This window comes from Aegilops tauschii, chromosome 3 (genome assembly GCF_002575655.3).
Source record: "Aegilops tauschii subsp. strangulata cultivar AL8/78 chromosome 3, Aet v6.0, whole genome shotgun sequence".
NCBI classification, from domain to species: domain Eukaryota; kingdom Viridiplantae; phylum Streptophyta; class Magnoliopsida; order Poales; family Poaceae; genus Aegilops; species Aegilops tauschii.
In genome coordinates, this window is record NC_053037.3 from 21931352 (window position 1) to 21955349 (window position 23998).

Below are 23998 nucleotides of genomic sequence, written 5' to 3' on the forward strand. Positions count from 1 at the left end.
AAAAATGAAAAATGAATTTTTCGTACAAAGAAAATGAAAACTCCCTTAGGCAACATTGTTTGCCATTCAAGGATGCACCCTTGTGCAGAATATGAGATCATTTGAACAGACTATGCCATTAATGTGGCCATAAGATTGATCATTTGGCTTGAAAGCCATGAATATTCACACATGATAGCTCCTTTCTGAGAACACCTCTTTAAAATAATTGTCGTATTACAAGTTTATTATTTTTCCTGGTAACTTGGTCACATACAATGACACAATGCGAAGGTTTTCCAATTTTTTGATTTTTTTATGCCCGTTTCAAAATGCGGTCAAAACGGCGGGCATGACCGTTCCTAGCTAGTGGTTGAATCTTGGAATTTTTTTGGTGTTTCTCTGATTAAATAGATACTTATGTACCTAGAAATGATTTTTGGAAAAAATATAGAGCAAATTATAAGGCAGCTGCAGTCTAAACTTGACCCGGTTCCAGCTGGATCGACGGAAATTTGTGTTTTTCACCAGAGGTGAATCAAAGCTTTTCACACCCAACCATTTGGTCAATTATACATTAAATCTGGCCAAATATTTTAGGAAAATGATTTGGTTCAATTTTGCAACAAATATATGGTAGATTCTTCACAAAAAAACTTATTTTGGGCACTCAAAAACTGGAAAATGGCTCTTTTGTGCAATGAAAGTGAACACACCCCAAATCAACATTGTTTGTCATCGCAAGATACACACATATGCACACTATTAGTTCATTTTTGCAAACTATAAGTGGTTAATATGTTGAATGTTCACCCTGAATTAGAGGGTGAAAATTATAAGAGAAAGAAATGAAAAAAACAAAACCACCTAAGCTTAATTCTGATTGGTGGAATCACTTGTGGCTTGGATCGATGACCTGGCAAACATCAGTCCATCCATACGTCCGTCCATCCATCCCATCCCACGGCAGCAAAACCCATCTCTCTCGCGAACCCCACCCAACCCCTCTCTCGCGAACCCCACACAACCCCTCCTCTCTCGCGCGTTAACCCTAGCGCTGCACTCGTCCCTTGCCGCCACCACCTTCGGCGCCCAATCCTGGCGACCTTCGGCGGGAATCCTACCGTCCTCCTCTCACCCCCACCGCCCTCATAAGCGACCCACGTGCCCCTCTCCTCCGATTCATGATTCGTCCGCGGCATCGTGGATCAGATCTGGCTGACTGACCGACCTGGCGATGGATGTTGCTCTGCAGGTGACCAGGGTCTCTGCCGTTGGCGTCAGAGTTGTCTACGGCTCCGTCAAGCTCAAGCAGGCGAGGCGGCCGCAGCGGATTCGGCCCTCAGCTCCTCCGCCGCGATGGTCGCGCTGCTGGTGGACAGAAAGGCGCCACGGAGGCTCGCGGGCGTTGAAGACTACTACTGGCTGCGCGACGACGCCCGCGTCGACCCGTATGTCCTCGCCCAGCTCCGATGTTGGTCCTCCAGGGGAAGCCGAGAGAGATGAGGAGGAGACCATGTTGTTGTCCGGCAAGCTCTTCACCCTCGAGGAGGTCGCCAAGCACAGTCCAAGGACTACCGTTGGCTAGCCATCGACGGCAAGGTATCCCCCTCCTCCTCCCCCCTCTATTATGTTCCTCGAGATCCGGCCGCCGCAGTGGGATCTCCGTCGGCCCCCTACTGATCCGCCGCTCCCTACGGCTAGATAGATGGATTCCTTGCCCCCTGATCCCGTATCCTGCCACTCTGTTAGCCTAGATAATCTCATTGCATGCAGCGTATTTAGTTCTTTTCTATTGAGTCAGAGGAGTTATGCAAGCAAGATCCTGGAAATTGCAGACATGAGTAACTGCAACAGTTGTCACACGCCAATGGACTGTCGCCTCAAGTTGAAGAAAGAAGATGAAGGCGATCTGTTTGACGCCACACTGTATCGCAGAGTAATTGGCAGCCTGTGCTACCTGGTAAACACGAGGCCAGATATAGCACACTCAGTGGGGATTGTGAGCAGATTTATGGAAAAACCAAGCATACACCACTGGGCCGCAGTCAAGCAGATTCTACGATACATTAAGGGTACAATACACTATGGGTGCAGCTACAAGAGAGGCCATGGAACTGCTGAACTACTGGGATTCAGCGACAGCGACCATGCTGGAGACGCTGGCGATCGGAAAAGCACTTCTGGGCACGTCTTCTTCCTTGGAAAGAATCTGGTGACTTGGAGCTCTCGGAAGCAAAGGATCGCTGCCCTCTCCTCCTGTGAAGCAGAATATGTTGCGATCGCAGCTGCTACTTGCCAGGGACTTTGGTTGAGCCGGCTGCTAGAGGATATCACAGGAATCTCGCCAGCACACTTCAAGCTCTTGGTCGATAACAAGTCAGCCATAGCCCTGAGCAAGAACCCAGTTCACCATGATCGAAGCAAACACATAGACATCAAGTTTCACTTCGTGCGAGATTGCATGGAGAAGAAGCAGATGGAGATAGATCATGTGGGAACTCAAGACCAGCTAGCCGATGCACTGACCAAGGCGCTTGGGCGTGTTCACTTCATCGAGATGCGGCAGAGGTTAGGGGTGATCGGCATGGAGCAGTGAGATTAAGGGGGTGAAATGTTAGCCTAGATAATCTCATTGCATGCAGCGTATTTAGTTCTTTTCTGTTTTGTAATAAACGCATGCATGGGCATGCAGGTAGTGGAGAGCTGCGCCTCTCCGTAGTTTGTTATCCTCCTGGTCGTGGCCTCTGACTGATCCCGTCGCTGGATGGAGCGACAGAAGCGGATCACAGCAGCCAGACCAGGAGCTAGTTAGACCAGTCTTTGTAATTTGCTTAAGACGTGGAATACCAAACAGAAAACGCTGCGCAAGTTTGGCTGCACAAAACCTCTCGCGAGTTCATCTTCTTCCTCGCTCGATCGACAACAACACACTCTTCAGCCTGGCGGGGAAAGAAATATTTCCACCTTGTTACTGCTCCTGGCGAACTGAATTTTTATGCAACCTGTTACTGCTCCTGGCGAACTGAATTGCCGGCCTCCCAATTCTTATCCAACCTTTTACTGCTCCTGGCAAACTGAATTGCCGGCCTCCGCTTGCTTGCTACATATCTCGCAGTTCTGTTAGATACTCTACTTCTTAGTAGTGGGTGGGGGTCTTGTTGCTTGTCCCTGTCTGGATCGCATCTAAGGAGATCCGGCCTATGCCAGCCTCAGGATGCCAACATGTTTGTTGTAAAAACCTTATCAATGCGTCAATTGCATAGTAATCGTTCAAACATTAATATGCTTGCTAGAATAACCAATCTTATGGCTCAACTGATTGATGGCAGCCAAAGTCCGCTAGTCTTGCCATCATCTCCGAGGCAGGCAGGCGCATCGGACGATGCACTAGACGCTCCACCGGCTTTCCTTTTATTTAGAACGACACTTCATCCCATCCGGCTGTTAAGACAATGTTAGGCCAACATGCTCATGTTTCAGTTTACCCACTCCTAGCTAGCAAAGCAGATGTCTTGTTTCCTTCCTCTTTGATTTGCTCGAGTACTATCTGCACATTACTTTTTTCGTTGAGTAGTTGGTATTTTTTGCTCATCTATGTTTGACATATATTTGTTCTATTTGAAGGTGCAGATTGTATAAGATGGGAAATGGACAACTCCAACCATTCCAAACCAGTTCAAGGGGCCATGGAAACAAAAGGTATACCATGAACTATCTCATGGCAATATGACTAGGTAGTTTATTTGCTTAGACAAGAAGCGATGTGTATTACAAGTTTTGAGGTGAGATTTTTGTGTATTCTGAATATCAGAACCTGAAGAGCATGGGCAAAGTGGAAGGCACCTCTGGTCGACAACCCAGGTAACCTGAGCTTACCCACCGCTATACTTTCTGTCCAACTTATTTGGTGGAAATTCAAAGCTTATGCAGTTTTATCCCCTATTGTTGCAGAGGACAAGGATTAATATTGCATCTATGCTTTTGACAGCTTGAAGTACATAAGCGCTGAGATGTGGCAGGTTATTGCTATGAAGTTCAGTGACTTGCACATCGCTGCATTATGTTCTTTTTACTTCCAGAGCTACAGTGCTCTCATACTATCATTGCATTGCCTACTATTCTTGCTGCATACCTATATCTCAAGTATTGTAGATTTCCTGCTAGTTGCATATCTGCACTTCACTGTATGTATGTCATGTTGGATCTCAGCCCAGAATCTAGATGCATAGCTTGTACTGCAACTAATGTGTCATGCGTTTGTGGCAGCAGCAGCATCTAGCAGGAGCAATCCTCTTGCTGGCATGCATGCATGCCTCTGCTTTGATCTTACTACACGTGAGCTCGGTTGCGTCCGTTGACGCAGTGTAGCTCTTCTGTTCCTGTAGATTTAGGGTGGGGGAGGGGGGGGATCTTTGCCCACTTAAATTACTTTTATGTGCTCATCAAATTGGATGGTTGCTCTAGTGTGAATCATACTAATATGCACTAGCAGCAATCTGTCAATCTTTGCTGCTGGAAAATCCTCAATATCTTTTCCAGTTATGCTTGCTGCTAAGGAATGGTTACTCCTTTCATCATTGTGGTCGCCCGTGCTGTATCATCATCAGATCCCGTGTCTGTATTTCGTCTTGCTCGACGAGTTATCCAGCAATACTAGTGCATAGTAGAAAATCGTCATAGATCCTGGCTGTAACCTACTTTCGTGCTTGTGACTTTGGCCCTCCTGATTTTGTGGGGATGTGGTACCATACTAGAGGGTAGAGGCTGACGATTTCTTGTTGTTTCAGTTAAGTGCTGTTCTCGGTGGAGTTGCGCCTCCAGTGCGCTCTTCGCGCTGCTCGGAGCCATGTTGTCAGAGCTCTTCATCAACTGGACCATCTACACCAACAACTCGCCGTACATACACTGAGCCATAGTTATTTTGTGTCGATGTTCCATGTGTCAAGTCAAATGCTACTCTTATTATAGAGTGCCCTAATGCAAGTTTCTGGAATATGCCTCTTGAACTTGCGAGTTGGGATATCTTGCAAACGTTTTAACTTTTAAACATGAAATTATTCCCTTTTCTGTTTGATTCAAGCTCACTCTTGTTATAATTTATTGTGTAGTTGTTGTTTCAAACTGTTTTGCTACAAGTACCATAATTTGCATAGAAGATATTGTATTCTGTTGCTGTATCATTGTTTAATAAAACCACAACATGATGCTCACATGAGACACCCACATTATGTGTGTTGATTTGATAATAGGAGTGTCCTTGTCCTGGTCCAATACTGCATTTTGACTCCTATGTTTCTGTGCGCGTGTGTTTAATTGATGTTGTTTCAACTTTGAACTGCTTGTGTATATGGCCTATACTGCAATTGAGATTTAAAATTGTGGTTGTTGCTCTTTTACAGATGCTCAAGTGTGAAGTGTGCAGCAAGTGTGAAGCTGTCAAGTTCTACTCAGTGAAGAGTAGCATATTGTAGCATATATGTGTTGTAAAGATTGTAATAAATTTATTTAGTGGTATATTTGATGAATTTTATGTGTTCTTTTTGATTATGTATGTGATTTGAAAACTTGTAAAATGGAAACTTGACCAATGGGGCCACTTATGAAAATAATCTGTCAAATTTGTACATTTCTGACATGTGGGACCAATTTGAGAGATGATCATGACAAGTGGGACCCATCTGACTAGTGGGACGAGCTTGAATATATAATGGCTGAAAATAGAAAATCAATAAACAATAAAAGGCCACGGGCCAACAATAAAAAAGGCAGCAATGTTGGGCTTGGACCATGAAGCCCACACAAAATTCACAGGAAAACGATATAGAAAGGCTGAATTGTTGGGCTTGGCCCATATAAACGGTCGAATTGGACCGGGCTGATTTTAACCAACGACCATTTCATTTGGTCGCAAATTTGCCACGTCGGATCCGACGTGGCTGGCGCAGACAGCTAGCGACCAAAACAGAAGGTCGTTGAACCAATGACCTTTTGTTTTGGTTGTTGCGTTCCACGACCTTCTCACAAAGAAGGTCGTTAATTTTAGTTTACGACTGCCAGCTTTTGACCTTCTTTTTTTGGTCACAAAAAGGTCACAAATTAAAAATAATGACCTTTCAGCGACCAATAGTGATGGTCGCAAGTTGATGTATTTCTTGTAGTGGGTGCCCACACCCTTTTCGCTCGGTGGGGTGGGGGACTCAGCCCATCTAGCTTTGACGAGACCGGTGGGGAGCCCCAAGAGGATGTCCATGTCTCACTCACCTCGTACACCAACACGAGGGCCAGCACATGCCGAGGGAGGATCAGTTTGCACATGGCAGGTGGCCACGTCCTTGTCGAGCCCACGATGGAGGACATGATTTCCTTCGGTGGGATTTCGGTCCCAACGTCAGGTGACAGACGGATGAGTCATCGGACTCAAGCCCAACCAGATGCTGATGACCTGTACTTGGGTCGTGCCCTGTGAGTCGCTAATCTTTGTGATATCAAAGCCACTAACGGTATGTCAGTTATACATGTTGTTCTATTATGCTTTTTTTAAATGAAACTGTTGGTAATGCCAATAAGTTCGGAGTTTGACTGGGTAACAATGGAAAAGAGGTAACTAAATCAGTAAATGACTTGCTAGACTTAGTAGCTGATAGAGCAATGGAGATGATTCTTAATATTGTTGCTGTAAACCAATGATTTATAGTGATATAAATGCTCTGGAGTTAGGTCACTTGAGTGCTTGTGTGAGGACTTAGTACCCAATAGTGTGTCAGAGAAGGAGGAGGCTGAGACGGTTTTAGAGGGGTATGTGGCAGGAATCCAATTCGGCTCTCAGGAGCATATATCCTCCTGCCCGTGAAAAATGTTTTTTTTGAATGTAAAAAAAATTGAAAAAAATATATGTGATCCTTTTCCCACCAAAACACTACCTGCAAAATTTTAGGAGGAAAACTCAAGTATTTTGATGCGTGTAAAAAAAGAAATCGAACGACAAACATTACCACTAAATGTTACACTTATTTTTTTGTTTTCACCGACGACTCACCGTCATCTCGTTTCGCATGAAAATTGGCAAACACTCTTGTTACACCAACAAAAACATTGATACGTCTCCAATGTATCTATAATTTTTTATTGTTCCATGCTATTATATTATCTGTTTTGGATGTTTAATGGGCTTTAATATGCTCTTTTATATTATTTTTGGGACTAACCTATTAATTGAAGGCCCAGTGCCATTTTCTGTTTTTTTGCCTATTTCAGTGTTATGTAGAAAAGTAATACCAAACGGAATCCAAATGGAATGAAACCTTCGCGATGATCTTTCTTGGAACGAAAGCAATCTAGAAGACATGGAGTTGAAGTATGGAACTCCGCGAGGCGGCCATGAGGCAGGAGGGTGCGCTCAGGGGGGGTAGGCGCGCCCCCACCCTCGTGGGCCACACGGAGCTCCACCGACGTACTTCTTTCGCCTATATATAATCTTATACCCTAAAAACATCAGGGGGAGCCACGAAACCACTACTCCACCGCCGCAACCTTCCGTACCCGTGAGATCCCATCTTGGGGCCTTTTTCAGTGATCTGCCGGAGGGGGAATCGATCACGGAGGGCTTCTACATCAACACCATAGCCTCTCCGATGATGTGTGCGTAGTTTACCACAGACCTTCGGGTCCATAGTTATTAGCTAGATAGCTTCTTCTCTCTCTTTGGTTCTCAATACAAAGTTCTCCTCGATGTTAATGGAGATCTATTCGATATAATACTCTTTTGCGGTGTGTTTACCGAGATCCGATGAATTGTGGATTAATGATCAAGTTTATCTATGAATAATATTTGGTTCTTCTCTGAATTCTTATATGGATGATTTGATATCTTTGCAAGTCTCTTCTAATTATCGGTTTAGTTTGGCCTACTAGATTGATCTTTCTTGCAATGGGAGAAGTGCTTAGCTCTGGGTTCAATCTTGCGGTGTCCTTTCGCAGTGACAGCAGGGGCAGCAAGGCACGTATTGTATTGTTGCCATCGAGGATAAAAAGATGGGGTTATATCATATTGCTTGAGTTAATCCCTCTACATCATGTCATCTTGCTTAATCGTTACTCTGTTCTTATGAACTTAATACTCTAGATGCATGCTGGATAGCGGTCGATGTGTGGAGTAATAGTAGTAGATGCAGAATCATTTCGGTCTACTTGACACGGACGTGATGCCTATATTCATGATCATTGCCTAGATATTCTCATAACTGTGTGCTTTTCAATCAATTGCTCTGTAGTAATTTGTTCACCCACCGTAATATATGCTATCTTGAGAGAAGCCACTAGTGAAACATATGGCCCCTGGGTCTCTTTCTTAAAATATTGCATCTCTTTTATTTACATCGCATCTCGTTTACTATTTTGTAGTCTTTACTTTCCAATCTATACAACAAAAATACCAAAACTATTTATCTTACTATCTTTATTAGATCTCACTTTTGCGACTGACCGTGAAGGGATTGACAACCCCTTTATCGCGTTGGTTGCAAGGTTCTTGATTGTTTGTGTAGGTACTAGGTGACTTGCGTGTTATGTCCTACTGGATTGATAACTTGGTTCTCAAAAACTGAGGCAAATACTTACGCTACTTTTCTGCATCACCCTTTCCTCTTCAAGGGAAAACCAACGCATGCTCAAGAGGTAGCAAGAAGGATTTCTGGTGCCGTTGTCGGGGAGATTTGCGCCAAGTCAAGTCAAGATTTGATCTCCCGTCAACTAGCCATTTCTGGCGCCATTGCCGGGGAGATCTACGCCAAGTCAAGACATACCAAGTACCCATCATAAACTCTTCTCCCTCGCATTACATTATTTTACATTCGCCTCTAGTTTTCCTCTCCCCCACTTCTAAAACGATTTTCGAAAACCTTCGCCTTTTCTTCGCCCTCCTTCCGTTCGATTTTCTGTTACCATGTGCCTTCTTTTTGCTTGCATCTTCGCTTGCTAAAATTATATGGATCCTCATCCCCTTGCTAATCTTTTTAAGAGATCCAATTATGATGAACCAATTTCTAGTGATTTGATTGCACTAGATTATCTTTATGAGGTTTTGCTTGAAATTCGTGAATCTGAAAATTGTGATGAAGAAATTTATGAAGAGACTCACGATAGCTCCTTGAATAAAAAGCATGATTGCAATGATTTTAATATAAATTCTCTTGATGTCAATTGTGCTAATAATATGCAAAACCCTAAGCTTGGGGATGCTAGTTTTGCTATGTCTACTACTTGTTGCAATGATCATGATTGGGGTGATTCTTCTTATGATCTTGAAAATTTATTTAAGCCCAATATGAGATTGATAATAGTGTTTCCAATAATATTGAAAGTGGGTTTGGAAGAGTGTCAACTTTAGATCCCACATATTTGGAGAATGTTCAATCTTATGGTATTTTTGATAAAAGTGGGTTTGGAGAGGTCATGACTTTAGTTAATGATAATCCCACTATTTTGGAAGAATGTCAACTTCACATGCATGTGGATCGTGTTGAGAATATGTTATGTGATAGCTATTTTGTTGAATTTTCGTATGATCCTACATGTAATTATTATGAGAGAGGAAAATATGGTTGTAGAATTTTTTATCTTACAAAATTACCTCTCGTCATGTTGAGATTGCTATCGTCTCTTTCTTCTTCCTTGCATATCCTTTTTCCACACTTGTGCTTCAAAGTAGCACCATGATCTTCATGATAGAGAGTCTCTTATGTTGTCACTTTCATATACTAGTGGGAATTTTTCATTATAGAATATGGCTTGTATATTCCAATGATGGGCTTCCTCAAATTTCCCTAGGTCTTCGTGAGCAAGCAAGTTGGATGCACACCCACTTAGTTCCTTTTGTTGAGCTTTCATACACTTATAGCTCTAGTGCATCCATTGCATGGCAATCCCTACTCACTCACATTGATATCTATTGATGGGCATCTCCATAGCCCATTGATACGCCTAATTGATGTGAGACCATCTTCCTTTTTTTGTCTTCTCCACAACCACCATTCTATTCCACCTATAGTGCTATGTCCATGGCTCGCACTCATATATTGCGTGAAAAGTTGAAAAAGTTTGAGAATACTAAAGTATGAAACAATTGCTTGGCTTGTCATCGGGGTTGTGCATGATTGGAGCATTTTGTGTGACGGAGATGGAGCATAGCCAAACTATATGATTTTGTAGGGATGAACTTTCTTTGGCTATGTTATTTTGAGAAGACATAATTGCTTGGTTAGTGTGCTTGAAGTATTATTATTTTTATGTCAATATTAAACTTTTGTCTTGAATCTTTCAGATCTGAACATTCATGCCACAATAAAGGAAATTACATTGAAAAATTATGTTAGGTAGCATTCCACATCAAAAATTCTGTTTTTATCATTTACCTACTCGAGGACGAGCAGGAATTATGCTTGGGATGCTTGATACATCTCCAACGTATCTATAATTTTTTATTGTTCCATGCTATTATATTATCTGTTTTGGATGTTTAATGGGCTTTAATATGCTCTTTTATATTATTATTGGGACTAACCTATTAACCGTAGGCCCAGTGCTAGTTTCTGTTTTTTTTGCCTATTCCAGTGTTTTGCAGAAAAGGAATACCAAAAGCAATCCAAACGGAATGAAACCTTCGCGATGATCTTTCTTGGAACGAAAGCAATCTAGAAGACTTGGAGTTGAAGTCTGGAACTCCGCGAGGCGGCCACGAGTTAGGCGGGCGTGCCCCCACCCTCGTGGGCCCCACGGAGCTCCACCGATGTACTTATGTCGCCTATATATACTCTTATACCCTAAAAACATCAGGGGGAGCCACGAAACCGCTTTTCCACCGCCACAACCTTCTGTACCCGTGGGATCCCATCTTGGGGCCTTTTCTGGCGATCTGCCGGAGGGGGAATCAATCACGGAGGGCTTCTACATCAACACCATAGCCTCTCGGATGATGTGTGAGTAGTTTACCACAGACCTTCGGGTCCATAGTTATTAGCTAGATGGCTTCTTCTCTCTCTTTGGTTCTCAAAACAAAGTTCTCCTCGATGTTCTTGGATATCTATTCGATGAAATACTCTTTTGCGGTGTGTTTGCCGAGTTCCGATGAATTGTGGATTTATGATCAAGTTTATCTATGAATAATATTTGGTTCTTCTCTGAATTCTTATATGCATGATTTGATATCTTTGCAAGTCTCTTCGAATTATCGGTTTAGTTTGTCATACTAGATTGATCTTTCTTGCAATGGGAGAAGTGCTTAGCTTTGGGTTCAATCTTGCGGTGTCCTTTCCCAGTGACAGCAGGGGCAGCAAGGCACGTATTGTATTGTTGCCATTGAGGATAAAAAGATGGGGTTTATATCATATTGCTTGAACTTATCCCTCTACATCATGTCATCTTGCTTAATGCGTTACTCTGTTCTTATGAACTTAATACTCTAGATGCATCCTGGGTAACGGTCGATGTGTGGAGTAATAGTAGTAGATGCAGAATCGTTTCGGTCTACTTGACACGGACATGATGCCTATATTCATGATCATTGCCTAGATATTCTCTTTCTATCAATTGCTCGGCAGTAATTTGTTCACCCACCGTAATATATGCTATCTTGAGAGAAGCCACTAGTGAAACCTATGGCCCCCCGAGTCTCTTTCTTCTGATATTGCATCTCTTTTATTTACATCGCATCTTGTTTACTATTGTGCAATCTTTACTTTCCAATCTATACAACAAAAATGCCAAAAATATTTATCTTACTATCTTTATTAGATCTCACTTCTGCGAGTGACCGTGAAGGGATTGACAACCCCTTTATCGCGTTGGTTGCAAGGTTCTTGATTGTTTGTGCAGGTACTAGGTGACTTGCGTGTTATCTCCTACTGGATAGATACCTTGGTTCTCAAAAACTAAGGGAAATACTTAGGCTACTTTGCTGCATCACCCTTTCCTCTTCAAGGGAAAACCTAAGCATGCTCAAGAGGCAGCAAACATCTACGAAATTTTTTAGAATTTTGAAATTTTATTTACTATTTATTTTGAATTTACTGTTCATTAGGGAGCATATGCTCCCAAGAGCCAAAACGGCCCTCCTGGTATGCGGCCCCTCTACATATGAGGAGGGGGCGCCTAGCACACGCCAGACAATTTCCTAGCCGTGTGCGGCGCCCCCTCCACCGTTTACACCCCGGTCATATATTCGTAGTGCTTAGGCGAAGCCCTGCGGAGATCACTTCATCATCACCGTCACCATGCTGTCGTGCTGACAGAACTCATCTACCACCTCGATGTCTTGCTAGATCAAGAAGGCGAGAGACGTCACCGAGTTGAACGTGTGCAGAACGTGGAGGTGCCGTGCGTTCGGTACTTGATCGGTTGAAGTGCGAAGAAAGTTCGACTACATCAACCGCGTTGTGAAATGCTTCTGCATATGGTCTAAGAGGGTACGTAGACACACCCCCCCTCATTGCTATGCATCTCCTGGATAGATCTTGCATGAGCATAGGAAATTTTTTAAATTCCAATGTACGTTTCCCAATAGTGGCATCCGAGCCAGGTCTATGCGTAGATGATATGCATGAGTAGAACACAAAGAGTTGTGGGTGGTGATAGTCATACTGCTTACCACCAACGTCTTATTTTGATTCGGCGGTATTGTGGGATGAAGCAGCTCGGACCAACCTTACATGTCCACGCACATGAGAACGGTTCCACCGACAGACATGCAACTAGTTTTGCATAAAGGTGGCTGGCGGGTGTCTGTTTCTCCTACTTTAGTTGAATTGCATTTGACTGCGGCCGGTCCTTGTAGAAGGTTAAAACAACAAACTTGACGAAACACCGTTGTGGTTTTGATGCGTAGGTAAGAACGGTTCTTGCTAGAAGCCCGTAGCAGCCACATAAAACTTGCAACATAAAAGTAGAGGACGTCTAACTTGTTTTTGCAGGGCATGTTGTGATGTGATATGCTCAAGACATGATGTGATATACGTTATTGTATGAGATGATCATGTTTTGTAAAAGTTATCGGCAACTAGCAGGAGCCTTATAGTTGTCTCTTTATTGTATGAAATGCAAACGCTATGTAATTGCTTTACTTTATCACTATGCGTTAGCGATAGTTCTAGAAGCAATAGTTGGCGAGACAACCACGACGCAATGATGGAGACTAAGGTGTCAAGCCGGTGACAATGGAGATCATAATGATGCTTTGGATATGGAGATCAAAAGCACAAGATGATGATTGCCATATCATGTCACATATTTTGATTGCATGTGATGTTTATCTTTTATGCATCTTATTTTGCTTAGTACGACGGTATCATTATAAGATGATCCCTTAACTAAATTTCAATGTATAAGTGTTCTCACCGAGTATGCACCGTTGCGACAGTTCGTCGTGTTGAGACACCACGTGATGATCGGGTGTGATAGACTCTACATTGACATACAACGGGTGCAAGACAATTTTACACATGCGGAATACTTGGGTTAAACTTGACGAGCCTAGCATGTACAGACATGGCCTCGGAACACTAGAGACCGAAAGGATGAACGTGAATCATATAGTAGATATGATCAACATAGAGATGTTCACCATTTTTTACTACCCCATCTCATTTGATGATGAGACATGGGTTAGTTGATTTGGATCACGTATCACTTAGATGACGTTATGGATCTCTATTTAAGTGGGAGTTCTTATGTAATTTGACTAATTGAACTTAATTTATCATGAACTTCGTCCTGATAGTATTTGCATATCTATGTTATAGATCAATAGCTCGCGATGTAGCTCCCCGTTTATTTGTTATATGTTCTTAGAGAAAAATAACTTGAAGGATGATAGTAGCAATGAAGCAGACTGGGTCCATGATCTGAGGATTATCCTCGTTGCTGCACAGAAAAATTATGTCCTTGATGCACCACTAGGTGACAAACCTATTGCAGGAGCTTATGCAGAGATTATGAACATTTGGCAAGCTCGGTATGATGACTACTTGATAGTTTAGTGCGCCATGCTTTACGGCTTAGATCTGAGACTTCAAAAATGTTTTGAAATGCCACGGAGCAAATGAGATGTTCCAAGAGCTAAAATTGGTATTTCAGACTCATGGCTGTGTCGAGAGGTGTGAGAACTTTGACAAGTACTTTTGCCTACAAGATGGAGGAGAATAGCTCAACTAGTGAGCATGTGCTCAGATTGTCTGGCTACTACAATCGCTTGAATCAAGTGGGAGTTAATCTTCCAAATAAGATTGTGATTGACAAAATTCTCTAATCACTCACCAAGCTACTAGAACTTTTGATGAACTAAAATATGCAAGGGATGACGAAAAAGATTCACGAGCTCTTCGCGATGCTAAAATTGGCCAAGGTAGAAATAAAGAAAGAGCATCAAGTGTTGATAGTTAACTAGACCACTAGTTTTAAAAAAAGGGCAAAGGAAAAGAAAGGGAACTTCAAGAAGAATGACAAGCAAGTTGCCACTCCCGTAAAGAAGCCCAAAGCTAGACCTAAGCCTGAAAGTGAGTGCTTCTACTGCAAAGGGAATGCTCACTAGAAGCGGAACTACCGCATATACTTGGTGGATAAGAAGGATCGCAAAGTGAACAAAGGTATATTTGATATAAGTGTTATTGATATGTACTTTACTAGTGTTCATAGTTACCCCAGGGTATTTGATACCGGTTCAGTTGCTAAGATTAGTAACCCAAAACAGGAGTTGCTGTAACATCATATTTTATTGCATTTTGGGTTTGATCCTAGAAATTCTACGCAACTCAAGCACCCACGGAGAGAGTTGGGGATTTCGTTATTTTCATATTTGGGTTTTCTCAAATTTTGAAAATAGGATCATTTGATTTTATTTATTCTATCTTCAATTATTTCATTTATAAAAATAAGAGAGAGGGAATAAAATGACTTTCCCAAAAATAATAAATATTGAGGATTTAATAAAAAAATCAAATCTTATTTTATTTGGAGTTTTGCTATTTTATTTAAATTTAGGAAAATTGCATGTTTTTCAAAATTGCATTTTAGGGCCAAGAAAATGTTCATCTTGTTCTAAATATTTTATTTAGACGGTGAAAAAATTATTTTGGCATTTTTAGAATTTTATTTTAATTTCTAGAATTTTTCTCAGTTTCGGCGGAATTGTTTAAAAAAAACTCTCGCGCGCCCGACTGGGCCGAAGCCCAGCCGAACCAGGCCGGCCCGCCTGTGCCACCGCCTCCCGCCGCCGCCGCCCGAGTCCGGGAGGAGCACGCCTCCCGAGGCGCCCCCTTCCCCAAGCCGCGCCGCCCCCCCCCCTCCTTAAATAGCCGCCCCGCCGCCGGAACCCGCCCCGCCGCCGAAGCCGCACCACCGCCGAGCCGCCCCGCCGCCCAAGGTCGCCGCCGCCGACGCCCGCAGCCCCGCCGCCCCACGCCGCCTCCCGTCGCCCCGCCGGACTTCGCCGGAGCCCCGAGCCGAGGTAGACGCCCGGTTTTCTGAAGAAAACAGATTCGGTTTCTTTAGAAAACCCTAGTTTTTTTAGATAGGTTTTGTTTTGTTTTTTTTCGATTTTCTTATTTAGCGAGCGTTCGGTCGTTCGTTCGTTTTAACGAACGCGTTCATCGTTTAGTTACAGTTAACGAATGTCCGTTCGTTAAACTGTTCGTCAGTTATTTTTTCTCGGATTTTCCGCGATTATTTCTGATCGCGATTTCCGGTCTGTTTTTCGTTTTGGTTTAACTTTTCGCTCGTTTGTCGGAATCAGGCGATTCAAGCACCTAGAGTTTCATCTCGAAACCCTCTTTCTGTTTAACCCACTCAAACAAGTTTTTGCTACTGTAAAATTTGACTTAGGTCCAGATTAGTAAACGAAGCTTGTTTCTTTCGCCGTTTGACTTTCGTTGCTTCGTTTGATTTGATTCTTTTTGCAAACCGGAGTTCTTAAGTTGAACTTTCTGGTTAGATCTCTTATTTGAGTTTTACCTGTGCATTAGATGAGTACTTATTGTATGCTTGTTTGTTTGCGATAGAGTACCCGGAGTGCGCCGCTTGCTACTTCGAATCCCTAGGTTTCACGGATCACCAGCAAGGCAAGTAACACTTCGATCATACCTCTTTTCATACCCAGTTTTATTGCATTAGATGAATCCTCATACAATTGCATGATTAGGATCTGGTTAAATTGTGGGTTGGGAAGTAGCTGATGAGGTAGAACCTATTGCCCTGTTTATTACCAAACCCTTGGGCGTTACTTCTACGTTTGCTTATATTGCTATGATATGCTATTAGACGTGGATTGGGTGAGTGTATCCATGATAGATGTGAGATTGTTAATTAATGGTTCAATTTAAGATGGCTACTTAAACACACATCTGGGTGGATTGAGGCACCTGGGTATTCCAGCGATTGCCTGTTTTTTGATGGACCGCCACCCAGGCTCAAAGGGATCATGAGATTATTCGTGCTAGAAACTTCTGTGTGCATCCACAAGCTATTATGGGCTCTAGCATAGTTGATTAAGTTGTGTGAACTCTTACAGTGGTAGACTAGCAGATGTAGGGGTTGTAGGTGGTACTGTCTACCCGGTCATAAGGTGCAAACGCTTCTGAAAGACTATGTCTCGGTCATCCGTTTCTCAAACATCATGTAGTGCGAGAATCCCAACGGAGGAGATCGAGTCTTGTGGGGAAAAGTGCGCAAACCTCTGCAGAGTGTATAAACTAATCATGGTTAGCCGTGTCCCCGGTTATGGACAACTTGAGTATCTAGTACTTGGATTATCATGTGAATCTCATCATGTTACTTTAATTAATTTTGTTGGGATTAATGTTGAAACTTAATTGGGATTAAGATGATGTCACCCATTCTCAATGTTTAACAACCACCATGATAGTTAAATAAAATTTATTCCTTTGGAGTAGGGAAAAATTGGTTTTTCGCAAAACTGTAACCATAGAGCTTTCCACCAGCCAAATATGCATGTAGTATAGCATTATTCTGTTCATTACTCTCTATGTGTTACATTGCCAGCATATTCCATGTGCTGACCCATTTTCGGGCTGCAACGTTTCATGTTGCAGACTTTTCAGACGACGAGTAAGGTGCCTTAGGTCGTGGTTCTATACTCAGTGATATCGTTGGAGTTGATGGACTCGCTTATCTTCCAAGTCTTCCGTTGTTATCGCTTTTAGATGGCCTTAAGCCATATTTATTGTATTAAGTTCTCTTTTGAGACATTCGAGGTAATAAGTGTGTGATTGCTACTCTGTTAGAAATCCTTCGAGTACTGTGCGTGTCAGCATTACTGATCCAGGGATGACAATGATGCACAGAGACTTGACCGTCTGAGGTCTCGTCGCTACAAGATGGTATCAGAGCACACGCTGACTGTAGGACACGACCACTAAGCTTAAACCCTAGATCACTATTCTCTTCTCATTTCTGACTCCTCTCCATTTTCCACTCTTTTAGGATGGCAGATGCCAGGAACAAGTTCATGCAACCAGATGAGGATACACCCTTTGGACGCCACTTGAAGGAAGTCACTAGAAACCTGAAAATAGGAATACCAAGCTTCACCGGAACCTACAACGCCACACTACCAGAAGAGGAGCGTTGGATGATTCAAGTTCAAGTTCCAGGAAGGACGTTCATGCCCGTCACCGAGCCCATAGAGTTTTCCTTTGATGCACCAACCTGGAGTCTAGGAAAGAGCATGGCAGCCCACATCACCATGGGACGCATTGGAGAAGTTTACCACAAGGAGCTTAAGGATACCATTTACCAGATTTGTGGGCGCCGAGATGAGCAATGGGAGATGATCAGCACCAAGATGGATAGATCAATTGCAGCTTTCATCCAGCAGTTAAACCAACACATTCGTCGCCAGGAGAACCAAATGTGCACAGGCATGATAGATCTGAAGAAGGCATTCACCAAGATCACGGAGCTAGAGGAAGAACTCAAGGCTACACGCGAGGATTATATGGAGGAAGTCGTCGCACTGGTGGAGAAGAATGACGACCTAGAAAAGAAGATCGGAGTATTCATGGGAGACCCAGCACCAGGAGGAGAAGACGATGATTGCGCTTGCCCGGATAACTACATCATCATCGACGACACCGACTCGGACCCTAGTGAAGATGACTTTGTTGATGAAGCTGGAGCAGATATCATGGAGTCTTCGACCGATCAAAATTTCTAGTAGACCACCATAATCAGTAGTAGTATTCCCCCATGTATATAGTATAGTGCGAGCAGTTTGTGACGATAGTTAGATCGATTGTATGCCTTGTTTGAATTGATTTGAGTGATATTGATTGTGTTTGTCTCATGTGCATATGGGTAGTGTTTTCTCTCTAGACCTCATTCTATTCTAAATTCTCATCTTTTCTAAACCCATCAGATGCCTCCGAGACGCGACACCAGATTTGTTTTCCCACCGGAGATCACTCAGTTGATTCAGCAGCAGAATGTCTTGATGCAAGCACTAGTACAGAATCAAGGCAACAACAATAACAACAACAACAACAACCCACCACCACCACCACCTGTTGATCATTTGACCCGTTTCATGAGGCTAAATCCGCCGGTGTATTCCAGTAGCACCGAGCCGATTGTTGCAGATGATTGGCTCCGCAAAGTTGGAAGGGAGTTGACCACTTCAGGATGCACAGAGGCGGAGAGAGTGTGTTTTGCCGCACATCAGCTTGATGGACCTGCAGCATCATGGTGGGAGAATTACACAGCCACTCACCCCATCGACACTGTCACATGGGACCAGTTTCAGCAAGCTTTCCGTACTGCCCATGTTTCAGCAGGAGCTATGGCCATGAAGAAGCATGAGTTTCGCAACTTACGCCAAGGAGGACGCACCGTAGGCCAGTATGTGGAGGACTTTAGTAAGTTAGCACGTTATGCCCCAGATGACGTTGCTACAGATGTAGGCAAGCAGGAGAAGTTTCTGGAAGGGCTGAATGATGAGCTGAGCATGCAGTTGATGGTAGCAACCTTCAACAACTACCAGGAGTTGGTAGATAGAGCTCTCATGATTGAAGGGAAGCAGCAGCAGATTGAAAGCCGCAAGAGGAAGTATGGACAAGGGAAGTACAATTCTGGAGCTCATCAGAAGCCACGTTTTACCCCGAATTCAGGAGGACCTTTTCAGCATACCCATGGAGCAGGAGGTTTGCACAACCATAGTGGACCCGAGAATGGTAGTGGGAATGGAGGAAGCAACGGACAGAACCGTACCAACCCATCGACCCCACCTAAGAGAGATCTGAGCCAAGTTACTTGCTACAAGTGCGAGAAGACTGGACATTATGCTAATGAGTGTCCTGAAGCTAAGAATGGAAATGGCAATGGAAGCTCTGGGAAGAAGCCCAACCCTTTCAACAAAGGTGATGTGAACCACGTTAGCGTGGAGGAGGTTGAAGCCCAGCCAGATGCAGTAATAGGTAAGTTTTTGGTTAAGTCATTTACTGCACTCGTTCTTTTTGATACTGGTGCATCGCATTCATACATATCAAGGGGATTTGTGGATAAGTACAAATTGCCAACCCAAGCCCTTAGGTCACCCATGTTAGTAACCTCGCCAGGAGTAGAGTATATGGCTAGTCTATGATGTGATCGGTTACCATTAAGGATTGGTAATTACGTGTTTCCCTCAGACATAATAGTATTGGAATCGCAAGGACTGGATGTGATATTAGGCATGGATTGGTTATCGAAGTATGAAGGGAACATTGAATGCGTTAGTAAGTCGATTTTGCTTACCACCCCAGAAGGAAGAAGGATCAAGTATGAATCCCGGCATGTGCCGAAGAGGACTCATGTGAATTCTTTATCAGGAGTTGTACAGGAGGAAGTACCAGTGGTGAAGGATTTCCCTGACGTATTTCCAGAGGAGTTGCCAGGCATGCCACCGGATAGAGACATTGAGTTTTTGATTGAGCTTTTGCCAGGCACAAGGCCAATATCTAAGAGACCGTACAGGATGCCCGCAAAGGATTTGGAGGAGATTAAGAAGCAGATTAAGGAGTTGCTGGATAAAGGCTATATTCGCCCAAGTTCTTCACCTTGGGGATCGCCAGTGCTTCTAGTGGAGAAGAAGGATGGATCGTTAAGGATGGTTGTTGATTATCAAGGACTGAATGAAGTGACCATCAAAAACAAGTACCCACTGCCAATGATCAATGATCTGTTTGACCGCTTACAAGAAGCTAAGGTATTTTCCAAGATTGGTCTGCTGTCAGGATACCATCAGTTGAAGATTCGAGAGCAGGATATACCTAAGACGGCTTTTACCACTAGGTATGGGCTGTACGAGTATACTGTTATGTCATTTGGTCTGAGTAACGCACCTGCCTATTTCATGAACCTGATGAACAAGGTGTTTATGGAGTTTTTGGATAAGTTCGTCGTGGTGTTCATTGATGATATTTTGGTCTACTCCAAGAATGAAGAGGAGCATAAGGAACATTTGCGTTTGGTACTTGAGAAGCTCAGAGAACATCAGTTATACGCCAAGTTCAACAAATGTGAGTTTGGTTGAAGGAAGTTGGATTCCTCAGACATGTTATATCCGGAGAAGGAATAGCAGTAGACCCCACCAAAGTCGACACTGTGACAAACTGGGAATCACCCACATCAGTTGGAGAGATCCGGAGTTTTCTTGGACTTGCAGGATACTACCGGAGATTCATTGAGAATTTCTCGAGGATTGCTAAGCCCATGACAGAGCTGTTGAAGAAGGACACCAAGTTCAACTAGACTGAGGAATGTGAAGCTAGTTTCCAAGAGTTGAAGAAACGTTTGGTTACATCACGAGTGTTGATTCTGCCAGATCAGCGCAAGGATTATGAAGTATACTGCGACGCTTCTCGTCAAGGACTTGGAGCAGTGCTTATGCAGGAAGGAAGAGTTGTTTCATATGCTTCACGACAGCTTAAACCCCATGAGATGAATTATGCTACGCATGATTTCGAGTTAGCAGCCGTAGTACATGCGTTGAAGACATGGAGACATTTTCTCATCGGAAACCACTGTGAGGTGTACACGGATCACAAGAGTTTGAAATACATCTTCACGCAGAAGGAGTTGAATCTCAGGCAAAGGAGATGGTTGGAGCTCATAAAGGATTATGATTTGAGATTGCATTATCACCCCGGAAAGGCTAACGTAGTAGCAGATGCGTTGAGCCGCAAGAGCCATGTCAACACACTCATGACCGGAGAGTTACCGAAGGAATTAGCCGAGGATCTTTGCGAGCTATGTTTGGAAATAGTTCCAAGAGGCTATGTTGCAGCATTGGAGATACAGTCCACTCTGATGGATAAGATCAGAGAAGCTCAGAAGATAGACAAGGAGATTGCCGGAATAAAGGAAAGGATGAGCAAAGGAAAAGCCAAGGGATTTCGTGAGCACGAGCACGATACCTTATGGTTTGAGGACCGCGTTTATGTGCCTAATGACCCGGAGATCAGGAAGTTGATTCTGCAGGAGGCTCATGACTCGCCGTATTCAATTCACCCAGGAAATACCAAGATGTACTTGGATTTGAAGGATACTTTCTGGTGGACCGGAATGAAGAAGGATATTGCGGAGTATGTAGCAGTTTGTGATGTATGTCAGAGAGTGAAGGCAGAGCATGAGAAGCCAGGAGGATTGCTACAGCCATTGCCGATACCCGAATGGAAGTGGGATAAACTAGGCATGGATTTTATCACGGGATTGCCCATGACTCGTTCAGGCTATGACTCAATATGGGTTGTAGTCGATCGTTTGACAAAGGTAGCTCATTTCATCCCAGTGAAGACCACTTACACCAGTGCTAAGTTGGCAAAGATATACATGACCAGAATCGTATGTCTGCATGGATTTCCAAGGAGCATTGTATCAGATAGAGGAACCCAGTTTACCTCAAAGTTCTGGCATCAGTTACATGAAACTTTGGGTACCAGGCTAGAATTCAGTACAACCTTTCATCCACAGACAGATGGACAGACCGAGAGAGTCAATCAGATTCTGGAGGACATGCTGAGAGCTTGTGCGCTAGATTATGGATCTAGTTGGGACGATAACTTGCCATATGCAGAGTTCTCTTACAACAACAGTTATCAATCCAGTTTGAAGATGCCCCCTTTCGAAGCTTTGTACGGAAGGAGGTGTAGAACACCATTGTTATGGGACGAAGTTGGAGACCGCCAGTTGTTTGGACCAGATTTGATTAAGGAGTCTGAACAGAAGGTGAAGTTGAGTCGCGATAGGCTCAAGGTAGCCCAATCCAGACAGAAGAGCTATGCGGATTCAAAACGTAAGGAGACAGTTTACGAAATCGGAGACAGAATTTATCTTCGTGTATCTCCACTTCGGGGAGTTAAGCGCTTTGGAGTTAAGGGAAAGTTAGCGCCACGTTTTGTAGGACCATACAAAGTTTTGGAGCGTATGGGAGAAGTTGCTTACAAGTTGGAATTACCCGAAGGATTGTCAGGAGTTCACGATGTGTTCCATGTTTCCCAGTTGAAGAAGTGCCACGCAGAGATGGCCGATATACTGCTGAGAGATACAGTGCCACTCGAGGCAATTCAGTTGGATAGTGATTTGACTTATGAGGAGAAACCAGTCAAGATTCTTGAGTATGCCAGCCGAGTCACCCGCAGCAAGGTTATCAAGTTTTGCAAAGTTCAGTGGAGCCACCATACCGAGGATGAAGGCACCTGGGAGCGAGAGGAAGATCTACGGAAGGACCACCCTCACCTATTTTCTAGCCAACCCGAATCTCGAGGGCGAGATTCATCTTAAGGGGGGTAGGTTTGTAACATCCCAAATTTTCAATTTGGAATGTTATACATTAGATCATCATTGCATATCATATTTTATTGCATTTTGGGTTTGACCCTAGAAATTCTACACAACTCAAGGACCCACGGGGAGAGTTGGAGATTTCGTTATTTTCATATTTGGGTTTTCTCAAATTTTGAAAATAGGATCATTTGATTTTATTTATTTTATCTTCAATTATTTCATTTATAAAAATAAGACAGAGGGAATAAAATGACTTTCCCAAAAATAAGAAATATTGAGGATTTAATAAAAAAAATCAAATCTTATTTTATTTGGAGTTTTGCTATTTTATTTGAATTTAGGAAAATTGCACGTTTTTCAAAATTGCATTTTAGGGCCAAGAAAATGTTCATCTTGTTCTAAATATTTTATTTAGACGGTGAAAAAATTATTCTGGCATTTTTAGAATTTTATTTTATTTTCTAGAATTTTTCTCAGTTTTGGCGGAATTGTTTTTTTTTAAACACCCGCGCGCCCGACTGGGCCGAAGCCGAGCCGAACCAGGACGGCCCGCCCACGCCACCGCCTCCCGCCGCCTTCTCCGGATCGGAGACCGCCGCCGCCGCCCGAGTCCGGGAGGAGCACACCTCCCAAGGCGCCCCCTTCCCCAAGCCGCCCCCTCCTTAAATAGCCGCCGCCGCCCTCACCCCACCACCGAACCCGCTGCCCCGCCGCCGGAACCCGCCCCGCCGCCGGAGCCGCACCACCGCCGAGCCGCCCCGCCGGCAAAGGTCGCCGCCGCCGCCCGCAGCCCCGACGCCCCACGCCGCCTCCCGTCGCCCCGCCGGACTTCGCCGGAGCCCTGAGCCGACGTAGCCGCCCGCCGGAGCCCGATTCGGTTTTTTTAGAAAACCCTAGTTTTTTAGATCGGTTTTGTTTTGTTTTTTTTTCGGTTTTCTTATTTAGCGAGCGTTTGCTCGTTCGTTCGTTTTACGAACGCGTTCATCGTTTTGTTACAGTTAACGAACGTCCGTTTGTTAAACTGTTCAGCAGTTTTTCTTTTTCTCGGATTTTCCGCGATTATTTCTGATCGCGATTTCCGATCTGTTTTTCGTTTTGGTTTAACTTTTCCGGTTTGCAAAAAGAATCAAATCAAACGAAGCAACGAAAGTCAAACGGCGAAAGAAACAAGCTTCGTTTACTAATCTGGACCTAA

General features: G+C 43.6%; 1 long non-coding RNA gene across 1 annotated transcript; it reads left to right on the forward strand.

Annotated features, from left to right (window-relative positions):
* Positions 1-1240: 1240 nt before the first annotated feature.
* On the forward strand, positions 1241-5608 carry LOC141042234 (uncharacterized). The gene is made up of 4 exons (XR_012204090.1): positions 1241-1581; positions 3607-3681; positions 3794-3843; positions 3934-5608. It is a non-coding gene; the product is annotated as an uncharacterized lncRNA (long non-coding RNA).
* Positions 5609-23998: the final 18390 nt, after the last annotated feature.